At 36.6% G+C, this 14918-nt stretch overlaps 1 protein-coding gene across 1 annotated transcript in view; it reads right to left on the minus strand.

Annotated features, from left to right (window-relative positions):
* Positions 1–14262, minus strand: part of LOC114642859 (cadherin-related family member 4-like) — a 45516-nt gene extending 31254 nt beyond the window's left edge. Inside the window, exons 1-4 of the mRNA XM_051922814.1 lie at positions 14238–14262; positions 12526–12614; positions 6109–6219; positions 5692–5786 (exon numbers count right to left, since the gene is read on the minus strand). The gene's annotated coding sequence lies outside the window, so the exon portion shown is untranslated. The remainder of the gene's footprint in view (positions 1–5691; positions 5787–6108; positions 6220–12525; positions 12615–14237) is intronic.
* Between the last annotated feature and the right edge of the window lie 656 nt (positions 14263–14918).

Here is a 14918-nt window from a genome sequence, read left to right on the forward strand (position 1 = left end):
CACGAGAGAGATGTATGCAGTGTTCATGCTGATAGGGATCAGTGCAAGGCTAGCAGCATCTTCTTCCCAATTCATAATTGTTGTTTTGTGGCATTTAACAATGAAAATATGAAGTAAGATTTGGTAGGATTTGGGTATATCTTTAGATCAGGGTAGACAATGTCAGTCCTGGAGGGCCGCAGTGACTGCAGGTTTTTGCTCCAACCCTGTTTCTTAATGAGAGGTCAATTACTGCTGATGAAGAACTTGTTGCTCAATTGACATTTTGATGTTTCATTTTAGTTGTCATGCTTGTTAAGATTTTGAACCCTTAACTGATTTATTTTAATTTTAAACAGCCACATTCACTGTTTTAATTGCTCCTTGTTAGCAGTAAGATGCAAATGACAAGGGAGCCAGCAGTTCTCCATCTAACGGTTTTCCATTTACATCTGGTTTAATAAAACACTTATGAGTAAAATGTGACAAACTGAAAATGATCCATTTTAGGCTTCACATCATTTAGATGATATCCTTGGAAAGGAAAAAATCTATGATGGAAGAACCTAACATTGCAGGCTAAAAAATTAAATAAGAAGATCTGAGATTGGCAAGGACTGGCTTCTAATTAAGCAATTGGGTTGGAACGAAAACCTGAAGCCACTGCGGCCCTCCAGGACAGACATTGCTCAGCCCTGATTTAAAGGGGCTGAGTCTTAAATTGCATATACATTAAATGAAGTTAATTAGTAGCAAAAACTAGTCACAAGTTAAGAAAATAGTTGGAATGAAAACCTGCAGCCACTGTGGCCCACCAGGACTGATATTGTCTACCCCTTCTTTAGATAGTCATTCAGTGTGTAGGCGTCAATACTGCCATCTTCATGCTCGCCAGAGTATATTAAGCTTTCACATAACTAATTTAATGCATGTTCTATTTCTAATACATTGTTTTTTTAAAGAAACACATTATTGATGATCATTTTATAATATTTAAAGTGCTATTGCAGTTGTTAGGAAGAAACAGCACATCATTCATCCAAAAATCATCTGCACCCAGTTGTTTAATCCCTGTAGTGCAATCTGCTAGTCAGAGCTTCACTTGGATTAGTGAGAAAGCTCAAGAGTAGAACTATAAAGTATACACTCATACATAAGCCTCCCATGATAATTTGACTTAACTGTAAAGTATAGAGGAGAAAATCAATTAGACCATAAGTAAAATATATAATCTGACAGCATTAACTTGTAATACAGTAAAGCCAGTGGGACTTGTGTATGACTAATGGCACAATGACTGCAGAACAGGAACTTGTGAATCCATGACAGGGTGCCATAACAGTGGACACAATACGTTAATGTAGTGGATTTCCTGGAGCACTGCTTGGAATCCACTGACAAGCTTAAGAAGAGGTGTCCAGTGTGTGATATGGATTTAGATGCAGAATTTTCCCTACTATTTTCTTAGCAAATGTAACTCCCCTTGTTGTTCTTTGTATATCGCTTTAGCACTTTACAAGTACACTCTTTATCAGACTAGCTCTACTGACAAGGCGTTTTGCTTTAGATGGTAACCAAAGCTTTCTTATAATATAAATAGTATGGGCCAGTGGTTCTCCGATTCAGTCCTGACTGCTCCCTATGGCTGCAGGTTAACCAGTTTCACAATCAGTGAGTCTTTTTTACTTCCAATTGATCTCTTTTCAATTGGCTGGCCTTTTCTTCCCTTCTGTTACCCGTACTCAGAAATTCATGGTAGTGCAAGATTTACCTGTATATGAAATTTTAAAATATTGCTGTTTTTCTATAGCTTTCTTTGTCATTTTCCTATTAATTTGCCCTTTTTCTATGTAGTTTGCTCCCTTAGCTGTATCCAAATAATGACAATTAGACATGAGCAGAGCAGGCACACAGAGAAAAGGCAAACAATGATTACAGGCTGCAACTACTCCAGCATCAGACTCATTAATGTTTCCAATAAGAAGTAACATCTTAAATAATCTGAACAACTGGAAATGTGGAGTGAAAAATGTGAAAAACAAAAACTTATCCCTATTTAACTGCTTAACATGTTCAAATAAACGTGTAGCAAACCCAGTTTTGTAATTCTTGATTGACATTAAAACATAAAAACAGGAAAATATAAGTTTGGCTAAATAAGGAATTAATCCAATTAGAAGACATTGGCTGGGATGAAAACCTGCAGCCTTCGCCATGTTATGTTAATCGTGTTAATCGAGAGGTCCTGTGTTGTCCAGTGTTGACTAAACCCTGAAATCCTACACAAGTACCTTGGAATATTGTATAAATTAAGTATAACAATTTGCAGATAAAACAATGCCTGTTACTGAGTAGCCAGAGTTTCACCCCTGGCTCAAGTGTCTTTTTAAATGTTTATGTATTCTCTTTTTGTCTTTTACATATTATTTTGTAAATTCTTCTTGTGTTTTTTTCTGGTTGCTTTTGATTATTTCTCAATGAATATTGATTTCTTTATTACGTTTTATTAATGTATTAAGTTAGTTATGTGTTTTTTACTTCTGTGTCTTATTCATCTTGGTTTTGGTGTATTGTCGGCTGTCTCCAGGCTTATCTAAGTATGTAAGGGACTTGGGCCAGTAGAATAGAATAGAATGCCTTTTTATTGGCACTATACACATGTACAATGAGATTAAAAGCAGCTCCTTCAGTGAAGATGGACCCTGAAAATAATGATATTGTACAGTATACAGATATTGCACTGTTATTATCAGTACCATTTAGATATTGAATATTGCACAGTTGATGGATAGAAGGAAGTCCAGGGGTTGGGGGGTTAGACTGTGTAGTCAGTACATGTGTGAGTTTAGAATGGTTATAGCTTTTGGGAAAAAACTGTTCTTGAGTCTGTTTGTCCTTGTTGTGATGCACCTGTAGAGCCTCCCTGAAGGCAAAAGGTCAAACAGATCAGAGCCAGGGTGGGAGCTGTCCTTGATGATGTTTTTTGCTCTGCTGAGGCAGCGGGAGGTGTTAATGTCCATCAGGGAGGGGACAGGACAGCTGATGATCTTCTGTGCTGCCTTTACTACTCTCTGCAGCTTCTCCATGTCTGCCATGGTGCAGCTGCCGTACCATACTGTGAGGCATTGATGATTGCTCATGTTTGTTCAGCTCTTTTTTGAAAATTTAACTTGTGAGATTTTGTATTCTTATTTGAATTCTCTAGTTTATGAACTTTGCTCTTGTTTTTTTTAGATTTTCATTTTAGTTTGTGGACTAAAATGCGTTAACCTTTGGCTTGCCTTTCTGGCAAATAATTTGGCCTGAGAAGAGTTTGAGATGGGGCTTGCTGGCTTTCAAGACCGTCTTTGAAGCCTTTAGACCTAGTGTTTTAAGGTGAAACTTTTTTTAGTTTCATGATCCTATAAAATTACAATAACCCCTTGTACAGCATTGTGCAGAACAGACACTTTATATGAGACATTCCCATGTGTGCAATGCTGAAATGACTATTTCATCATGCGGTTTAAGGTGATAGCTCTAGATAGTTCCGAGCAGCGAAGGCATGTCATTCTGAGGATGCAGCAGCGTTCAACAACAACGTGAACACTTTTAGTGTCATGGTATCAGCAGTCTTCATCAATTCCTGCTATCTACCATCACACTGTTCTGCATCACTCAGACGAAGACAAGCAAATCACTAATTGCTGGGTGGGGGTGCTGCCATGAGTTTGAAGAGACCTGCCCTTCCAATCTGTAAGGTGACTTTGCTTTTTTAAGCTTTCACGAAGTTCAAATAGTTTAATTGGGGATGATGTCCCAGACATCCTGGAATCCTCTAAATTTTGCACCAGAATCCCAACACTAAATTTAAGAATCACTGATGTAGTATCTCAACTTAGTTTTAAGTGAGTTCTGGTTACTAGACAACACGGCTGCCCCTCTGTAACAAAAAAACTTTCTTGTATACTCAGATATGGGGATGGATATTTGAGGAGTTAACTACAAGACAATGATTATATTTTTTATATTATGTGCATTAAAGAACCATCAACAACAAATGAAATCAAATTAATAATACATTGAAAAATTATTACAAAAGTTGAATAAATCAGCTGCATGAATAAAAAAGTACCACTTCCAGTCAGCAGAAATAGCTCAAAATCTACGTTTTGTACCTAAAACTTGTATGCAAGATTTGGTTGACCTAAGTGAAAGAATACTCAAGCTATCGTGTTTACATACATACACACACACACACACAGAAAGACACACAGACATAATTCCAAAAATGGTATTTTTGGACTCAGGGAGGTCTAAAATGTCAAGATTTCATCAAAATCTCGACATCGAATTTTTGGACGATTAAAATACTTTCCCTACGAGAAAGTAAATCGGACTCAGGGAGGTCTAAAATGTCAAGATTTCATCAAAATCTCAATATCAAATATTTGGACGATTACAATACTTTCCCCATATTCCATAAACGAGAAAATAAAAATACTGCAAGCACAGCATGCTACTGTAAGATGTATTGTTCTGGAAGTGTTGGATATGCTGGCATAAGTAAGTAACTTCAAGAACAGCTAGCGAGGCACAATTTCAGAACTAAAGAAAGGTTTACAAATTGATTAGGGTTAGGCTTAGGGTTAGGGCTAGTGATGATGGCAGTTATAATTGTACTGGGATCCAAAATATTGTCCAATTTTCTTCTTCCAAAGCAATACAATTGTTATTTATAATCATCATATGTGCATGATTGGTGCAAACAAGCAAGTTTACAAATGCAAGCGTAATTTAAATTTAATGGGTAATTTTGAAACTCACTGGATTATTCTGAAACCGATGTTTATAGTCCATCATTCTTTTAAAACAGTGTTTTAAAACTATTATATAAATGCTGACAAAAAAAGAAATGTGTCACTTGGGATTCACACAGTGTTGCTTGGAGAAATAACACAGTTTGCCATAAGCTCTAATTCACACAATTATGCTCACCTAGTGGCCATTAACCACTTAATAGTCACTACATCTTGCCTATGTAAGATTTGTCATTGGCAAAACAAATTACAATATCAGTAAAATTTTAACCTATCCAGGATAATCCTTCGGAAAGCACCTATGGCAAAAATTGAAAATGTTTGCAAGAAAGTTTGTTTGGCAAGAACGGTAGTTGTATTCATATAAACAGTAACATCATTAAACAAAAAATTATCCAAATTTGCAAAAATTAAAGGTGTATTATTCATTTGCTAAAGAAATTGTTACTCATCTGACTAACTTATAGAATGCATGGAGGCAAATAAAGGCTAAATATTATGCCAGGAGTGCGATCACAGGGTCACCATGACAGGGGACGACTTAATGGGTACACAGGAGTTGGTGAACACTCTGACATGTAAGGTAACGTGTCTGTCTATCCTATCATCAACCTTCCAACTCCAGGCAACAAAGTAGAATTAATCAAAATCCTGACACCATGAATTTCTATATCAATAAAAGGTGCCCCCATTACTCCAGTGGTACCAGAGATTTACAGAGATGGCACAAGACCAGCTACCAGAACTGTGCTAGCTTTATTGTTTGCAAGCTAATTACAATAAATAAGGAATCTGGCTTGTGCCCCAACCCAAACGTTCATTTGTTGCAAGTTCTTAACAATTGATATAGTACATTTTAAAAATCAAGTCTAATTTATCAATTTTTTAATGCAATACATGATCTAAAACTTACGTGAAGTTTACAAAGTATCTTGGCTGCACTCGGATAAGTAGACATTGTTTGCAGCTGTCTTCTTTTCCTTTAATAATGACATTCACCTTGTAAATCTGTTTTAAAAAGACATTTCATATCTATTATATTAAAGTTGTAATGGGCTGGCATGCCAACCAGAGTGTGTAAACCACTGCCATGATAGAAAATATCTCCATAACCCCCAGTTGAATAAAAGTGTTAGAAAATAGTTCAATGAACTGAAGTCACTTGCAAATATTAAATTTAACAATTATTGCAAAGATTGCAAAGATCAGAAAATTTCTGTAAAATGGCTTTTTATGTAACACTGTGTAAGGAACAGTCTTCTTAAGACAGTCACAAATAGAGTATATTTAATACAGTAACTGTGCAAATTTGATTTGATTAGTATAATACCTTATTTGAATCCTTTGCCGTGAAGCCCCTGGATGCAACCAGAAGTGATCCAAACTGTGTTAAATTAAACAAGGATGATGCAGACGCTGGCTCCACATTGGCAAGGCTATACTAAGCAAAGGAAAACAGATAATGCTGTATTAACATCTAAATAGAAAAGATTTGGTGATTTATATTTTTTAAATACAGAAAAATATTTTTGGTAGATGTAGGTTACCAAAAAAATTCAAACAGAGTAGGACCACATTACAGTATACAGATCTCCTTTGTAATTTTTAACTTTCACATTTTTTACATGTTGCATCTGTGAAAAGAAGGTATTAAACTGTATGGTTATTCCATGTGCTACCATCCACTTCTTCCACCAATTTACCAAATTTCTAGCACATTAGTGCTGCAAAAATGCATCTAATACTCATTTACTGTTATGTAACAAGACCTTAACAAAGCTTTCTTTTGGTCTTCCTAACACTTATTAAACATCAGTAGATAGGTTATTCATGTCTGTGCAGTGTGAAATATTGACATGATGGTAAAACTACTTATTAGCAGGTGATACTGTAAAGATGAATAAACACTTTATAATGATGCTTTGTAAGTGTTATAAAGACCCAAAGAAGTGTTTAATGTCTTTTTTCAAAATAGTAAATAAGTAATAGATGCATTTTGTAATGCCTAAACTATGGCATTTATTGTGTTAACAGTGTTGAACATGCAAGTCTGCTATAATCTAAGGACATCAGTGCACCACAGATATCAGAAATGCTAACTCCAAAGATCTTTAGCTTAGGCTGTTGGGTAGTTTTATCTATGGACAGATAAGTCAACACAAACCCAGTCTTGGTTGCAATATTTAAATTATTTATTGTGTGTTACTTCATAAAGATACATTATTCTGTTACATTTCTTATTCTGCTTTCACTAATTAATCAAAATCATCAGTAGCTTTTGTAATTGGGCTTAACTAAATGAGCCTGATATGACGTGTTTGAGTGTTCAAGCTATAATGTTGAATTGCTCCAATAGTCTTTCATTCCATTTTTTTTTTATGAAATACCAAAAGAGTCTGATCGTGATAAAATACAATTCATGCACACTAGTGGCTTCATAGTAACCATAATAAACTGAGATTCCCTGTTGCGACCATTTAACCCACTGCATCAATTTCCATGAGTCACGACCTGGGAGGGCATGTCCCTGACATCACAGGACACTAACCTAACAATGGGAGCAAGAATTACAACCAGCTCTGAAAAAACAAATTGGCAGCCGAACTGGACCAAAAATATCTTAACAAAAATAAAAACACACCAAATAATTGAAAACTGAATTCAGAATTGAGATCAGTGACTAGAAAAAAACCCAAACAAGTACTTGATCTCTTAAAACAATGGAGAAAAGTACATTAAAAAATTATACAAAAATCTATTTCTAACAATACCTCTGCTGGTTAATTATATCCCTCAGTTCCTTTGAGATGACTGCTTCAGAGAGAACTTAGCAAAGGCCAGAAACCTATATTCTTTAACTTCTGATGGGAACACAGCCTGTAAAACTACAACCCATTGCTCAGCCTTTTAATGACTAATACTCATCTAAATTTAGGACCTTTTTTATTTTATAGGTGACACTTTATTTTCATCTTCTGACAGCATGATACTTCAAAACCGTGTCTCTCACATATCTCCAATGTCCTCTCACTTTCATACTAAACACTGTGCCTCGTCTATCTCTCTGTCTCCCTTTCCTCTTTCATGAAAAGTTACGTGTCTTCAAGTACTCTCATAACTCTTTCTTAAATACAATGCCTTGCTGGCTGCTTATATAGATTTTGCATCAGTTGAAATTGGACAACTGACTCATACATTTCTATGCTCTGGTCACTTATCAGTGAAGTTACTTTTAGCTAACTACAACTACAAAGTTCCAAGTCCTTATTTCACTTCTTCTTATGAGCATATACACACTGGTAACTTTATCTGAACTTAAACACATACATAGATAATATATTAAGATAATACAGTCACATGAAAAAGTTTGGGAACCCCTCTCAGCCTGCATAATAATTTACTCTACTTTCAACAAAAAGATAACAGTGCTATGTCTTTCATTTCCTAGGAACATCTGAGTACTGGGGTGTTTTCCGAACAAAGATTTTTAGTGAAGCAGTATTTAGTTGTATGAAATTAAATCAAATATGAAAAACTGGCTGTGCAAAAATGTGGGTCCCCTTGTAATTTTGCTGATTTGAATGCATGTAACTGCTCAATACTGATTACTTGCAACACCAAATTGGTTGGATTAGCTCGTTAAGCCTTGAACTTCATAGACAGGTGTGTCCAATCATGAGAAAAGGTATTTAAGGTGGTCAGTTGCAAGTTGTGCTTCCCTTTGACTGTCCTCTGAAGAGTGACAGCATGGGATCCTCAAAGCAATTCTCAAAAGATCTGAAAACAAAAATTGTTCAGTATCATGGTTTAGGGGAAAGCTACAAAAAACTATCTCAGAGGTTTAAACTGTCAGTTTCAACTGTAAGGAATGTAATCAGGAAACGGAAGGCCACAGACACAGTTGCTGTTAAACTCAGGTCTGGCAGGCCAAGAAAAATACAGGAGCGGCAGGATTGTGAGAATGGTTACAGACAACCCACAGATCATCTCAAAAGACCTGCAAGAACATCTTGCTGCAGATGCTGTATCTGTACATTGCTCTATAATTCAGCGCAATTTGCACAAAGAACATCTGTATGGCAGGGTGATGAGAAAGAAGCCCTTTCTGCACTCACGCCACAAACAGACTCGCTTGTTGTATGCAAATTCATTTTGGAACAAAGTGCTTTGGACTAATGTATCAAAAATTGAGTTATTTGGTCAAGACAGACCTCAGTATGTGCGTCTTGGGAACTGCAATTCTGACATTGTGGTCAGCAACACAGGAGCGCCACAGGGGACTGTACTTTCTCTGGTCCTGTTCAGCCTATATACATCGGACTTCCAATACAACTCGGAGTCCTGCCAAGTGCAAAAGTTCGTTGATGACACTGCTATCGTGGTCTGTATCAGGAATGGGCTGGAGGAGGAGTATAGGGACCTAATCAATGACTTTGTTAAATGGTGCGACTCAAACCACCTACACCTGAACACCAGCAAAACCAAGGAACTGGTGGTGGATTTTAGGAGGCCCAGACCCCTCATAGACCCAGTGATCATCAAAGGTGACTGTGTGCAGATGGTGCAGACCTATAAATATCTGGGAGTGCAGCTGGATGATAAATTAGACTGGACTGCCAATACTGATGCGCTGTGCAAGAAAGGACAGAGCCGGTTATACTTCCTTAGAAGGCTGGCATCCTTCAACATCTGCAATAAGATGCTGCAGATGTTCTATCAAACAGTTGTGCTGAGCGCCCTCTTCTACGCAGTGGTGTGCTGGGGAGGCAGCATTAAGAGGAAAGACGCCTCACGCCTGGACAAACTGGTGAGGAAGGCAGGCTCTATTGTTGGCATGGAGCTGGACAGTTTAACATCTGTGGCAGAGCGAAGGGCGCTCAGCAGGCTCCTATCAATTATGGAGAATCCACTGCATCCACTAAATAGTATCATCTCCAGACAGAGGAGCAGCTTCAGCAACAGACTGCTGTCACTGTCCTGCTCCACAGACAGATTGAGGAGATCGTTCCTCCCCCAAACTATGCGACTCTTTAATTCCACCCGGGGGGGTAAACGTTAATATTTAACATTATACATAGTTATTGTCTGTTTTTCACCTGCATTATTATCATTCTTTAATTATCTATCTATCTATCTATCTATCTATCTATCTATCTATCTATCTATCTATCTATCTATCTATCTATCTATCTATCTATCTATCTATCTATCTATCTATCTATCTATCTATCTATCTAAAAAGCGATTTGAATGGCGGAAGAAGAACACTGCATTCCAAGAAAAACACCTGCTACCTACTGTCAAATTTGGTGGAAGTGCCATCATGCTGTGGGGCTGTGTGGCTAGTTCAGGGACTGGGGCCCATGTTTAAGTCGAGGGTCAGATGAATTCAACCAAGTATCAACAAATTCTTCAGGATAATGTTCAAGCATCAGTCACAAAGTTGAAGTTATGCAGGGGTTGGATATTGTAACAAGACAATGACCCAAAACACAGTTCGAAATCTAAAAGGTATTCATGCAGAAGTACAAAGTTCTGGAATGGCCATCACAGTCCCCCGACTTGAATATCATCAAAAATCTATGGGATGATTTGAAGCAGACTGTCCATGCTTGGCAGCCATCAAATTTAACTGAACTGGAGAGATTTTGTATAGAAGAATGGTCAAAAATACCTCCATCCAGAATCCAGACACTCATCAAAGGCTATAGGTGGCGTCCAGAGGCTGTTATATTTGCAAAAGGAGGGTCAACTAAGTATTGATGTAATATCTCTGTTGGGGTGCCCAAATTTATGTACCGGTCTAATTTTGTTATGATGCATATTGCATATTTTCTGTTAATCCAATAAACTTAATGTCAATGCTGAAATACTACTGTTTCCATAAGGCACGTCATATATTAAAAGGAAGTTGCTACTTTGAAAGCTCAGCCAATGATAAACAAAAATCCAAAGAATTAAGAGGGGTTCCCAAACTTTTTCATATGACTGTATATTAAGACTCTTTTTAGTATTTTCTTTTACTTTTGCAAATCACTCATCTTATTTGCATACTTCTCCACCACAGCAACCTAATTTTTAACAAATATCCAATAAGTCATTGGCCAAGTGGTCCTCTTGTGAGCTATGAGTGAACTGCACCTGTTTCTGTTACAGAACATACAATAGTTTTCCCTGTTTATTCACTCAAATGTAATATCTAAATAATCCTAAAATAAAAACTCACACAAATAAAACATGACAAATGGCATTTAACAAACTATCGAAAGCACAATTGTTTATTTGCATTAAACAGAGCAAATACACAGGAACAACTTGTATTTTCCACTCACAGAATGGCCAGGCTTGGATTCATCCCCAAGCTCCTGGTGCTGGGAGACAGCAGCCTAAACACTGCACTGCTGTGACACTCCTGCTTTAAATCACTGGAGTTTGACTGAACAACTGATTGAAGTAATGCTGCTCACAGTATGTACGTATTATGGATTAATTTGTCTAAACATCTTGAAATTTAAATGCTACTTTATAACAAATTATCTTCTTGAATTACCAGTACAAACAAAGTGATTTTTTCAGCACATCATTCATTTCTTTTATAGAGGAATAACAATAGTTAATAATTAGTGCCATAGTAGGAATACAGTTAGTCAATGTCCTACTCTGGTTCACAGCTAATTTTACAGCACCTGGGCTCAAAGTGACAATAATACACAAAGGGCTGTACTGACTACCTCACATCTTATGGAATAGCTTTATACTGACCCCTTGTTAGGACTGACAGTTAAGTGACGGTATTTTCATTTTTATGCACATTTTTTATTGTTCTGTTTGACTTTTCTTACTATTTGTCTGACTCACAGAATACTGGTGTTTTTGGAATGGCTGCACCATTGTTTAGTGTCTGCCATTGCTGGGATTCTTGTATTGTTATGATATTTGCTGATGGTACCCACAGTCCAGTGTAGAGTTATTGGCATTGTTACTGTGGCAATGTTTTCCTTATTAAAGTGGATTGGAAATTTAAAAGTATTATCAGCTTTTCTGATCTTTAATAGAGATGCAAGAAATTATTTTGAAATTTTATAGAAAGAATATGTGAAGCAGTTGTGACAGTTCATTACTTAGTACTGTGTTGCTTTGTTTCCTCATTAGGAGATAGTCAGCTCAGGCAGGCACCAACATCTGTCTAAGAAGGGACAGATAAGCAAATTAAACTCTATTTGTCTTATTTTCTTTAATTTAGCTTAATTTACTAAGACATTTTAAGATAAAGTGTGCCCTTCCAGACTTTTTAGTTCCTTATGCTATTTGTTTTTATCAGGATACTGGAACTTTTTGTGAATTATTTACAGATTATTATCTGGCTCTAGTATTGATCTGAATATCATTATAGGGTTTTTTGACATTGATGAATTTGATGGAATTGTTTGTTTTTTCATTCAATGCTTTATTCTAAATTTCATTTTTGATAAATGGTATTTTGTGTCACCCTTCTGGTTATAAATAATTGAAGTTCTTCTTGTGGAGACAAAAGGTTTAGACATACTGACAAAGGTTAAATTAAAATTACATCTTGTAGACACACAATAAACATTAGTGTCATATTTTGAGAAAATGGTAACAAATGAGTTAGTCTGAAAGCACACCAGTGGGCTTGTGTCCCAAGACATTAAAAACAATTGGCAATGAAAACCATAAGTCAGTGTGATACCACAACTTCTAACTATATAATTTGAAGTCTACTTACTTGCAGATTTTCAATCCTGGGATTTGTGACAAATGTATAAATTGAAGTGAGAGGTAGAACATTTCCATTCACTTTTATTGTGTCACAACCTATAAAAAAAGGTTCAAGTCTTATCCTTCATCATAACACTGAATATGATATAAAGAACTTACTAGTTATCTTTCATATCTTACCTACCATTAAACTTTAATATTGTAAAATGTTCATTCCTATTTGCTCTGCATGTACTTTTTTGATTTTGGTAGCAATGTAAAAATAGTGGTCAGCTTGTTGAGCTAACAGAATATACATTTGGCACTTTATCACTCTTCATTATGGAGGTAGTGAGTGTCCCCTACAACAAACACTCACTGTGCAATAAGAAAAATCTGCACATTTCCACTGTATAATAACATGCTATTAAATAAAACATGGCAACAATAAACATCCAACAACTGAGAATTTGTAATAATCAACTGCAAAACAATAGTAAGAAATATCAAAGACTTTTTTTGGCTCCCACAAGAGCTGCTTGACTTGCTGCTATCAGTGTCTAACACAAACTGGGCATTATTAATAAGATCATGGCTTCAGAGCTGGTATGAGAGCTTCAGTATTGCTAAGAAAGGAAGTTAAAGATGTAGTTTCTACATTCTTCAGTCTTTTTAAAACTTTAAAAGGATAACATTTCCTATAGTAGTAGCTTGTAGTAGCTTGTAGTAGTAGTAGCTTGTTTATTTCGCACTATTTTTCAGATTTTCCAAGTGCTGTAAGGTACTTCAGAAGGTGATACTAAAAAGCTCATCTCGTATTCAGTAAGACAACACTGCTAGTGGCTACGTTGACGCGAACACTCATGAACTTGGTTGACAGAAACTGGGATGCAGTAACGCATCTGGAGAGTAAAAATATCCACATAAAAATCCATGTGGGATTTATTTGCACTGTACAAGTATGTCTATATTAATAAAAGCTAAAATATATGTGGATAAGTTCATAACATCAGGTTGCATATAGATATCAATTTCTTGGTAAATCTGACTGTCCAGAGTAAGCACTTATATCTTAGAATACCCAGCAGTGGCAGACCTACATTTTAGGGACATGAAACTTGAACTGTAATGGAGACCCCTTTGCAACCAGCAACAAGGTCTGGGTAACCACTGTTATCTTCTTCAATACGATTGTTCCACAACAGATCACCACAAATGTTTATTGAAACTTTAATTACCATTTCATTATTATTTTAAATATTATTTTTCATTGAATTACACTGTTATTATTATTATTTTTTCAAAAACACCTTCTCATAGAGTACACACCCACAATTGTGAAGAAATGTGCAGGATTAGGGGCCCTGAATCTTAAGCTTCATTAGTTTCATAGAAGGTGAGAATGGGTGGCAGGTTGGCCTTACGTCAGTAGAACTGTGGCTTTGTCTCACTTTGACCATGGCTTTGTCTGCTTTAACTAACCATGGACTCTTCAGATATTAAGTTCTACAGGAATGCTGTTAACTGCAGTTTTTGTTCTTCTTTCTTCTGCTGTCAACTGGCCATATCACAATAATAATATTAATGGATTTCTTTTATCATAATTTTAGATTCATTAGATTGACATTTCCTCAGTTTTACTATGTGTTTAATGTTATTTCTATGTTTGTACAGTATATGTAGATGACACATGGTACAATTATTTTATTAGCCCATTAATCAAGTTAAAGTGTATCTTACCTGGCCTTGTTAACAAGCTGTAGCAGGTAAACTGGAAGCAGAAATAAAGACATTAATAAATAGCATAACATAACATCCATCCAGTTTCTAAACCTGCTTATCCTGAGCAGGGTTGCAGGGATAATAATAATAATAATTCTTTGCATTTATATAGCACTTTTCTCACTACTCAAAGTGCTCAGCAATTGCAGGTTAAGGGCCTTGCTCAACAGAGCAGAGTCCCTTTTTTGGCATTTTCAGGACTCGAACTGGCAACCTTTCCGATTGCCAGTGCAAATCCCTAGCCTCAGAGCCACCACTCCAGGATGATAGCACCTATCCCAAGGCAGGAGCAATCGCTGCACAGGGCACCGGTCCATTACAGAGTGAACACACACACACACAGTAGGGATATTTTAGTGTCACAGATTCTGTCTGTCTTTGGACTGTGAGTGGAAACTGAAGCCCCTGGAGGAAAACCAAATAACAAAACATTTCCAAAGCCACTTAATGCAATTGAGTAGTGTGGCAACCAAAGACTACCCCAGAAGTACGGGACACAAGGCAGGGAAACAAGCCATGACAGGGTGCTAATCTGTCGCAGGACCTGTTCACACTCACTAATTTGCACAGGGGTGAGTTTGAAATCACTGTTTAATCTGCTTGTCTATGGGGAAGTGGAAAGAAAAGCAGAATACCTGG

The sequence above is a fragment of the Erpetoichthys calabaricus genome, chromosome 2, assembly GCF_900747795.2.
Source record: "Erpetoichthys calabaricus chromosome 2, fErpCal1.3, whole genome shotgun sequence".
NCBI lineage: Eukaryota > Metazoa > Chordata > Cladistia > Polypteriformes > Polypteridae > Erpetoichthys > Erpetoichthys calabaricus.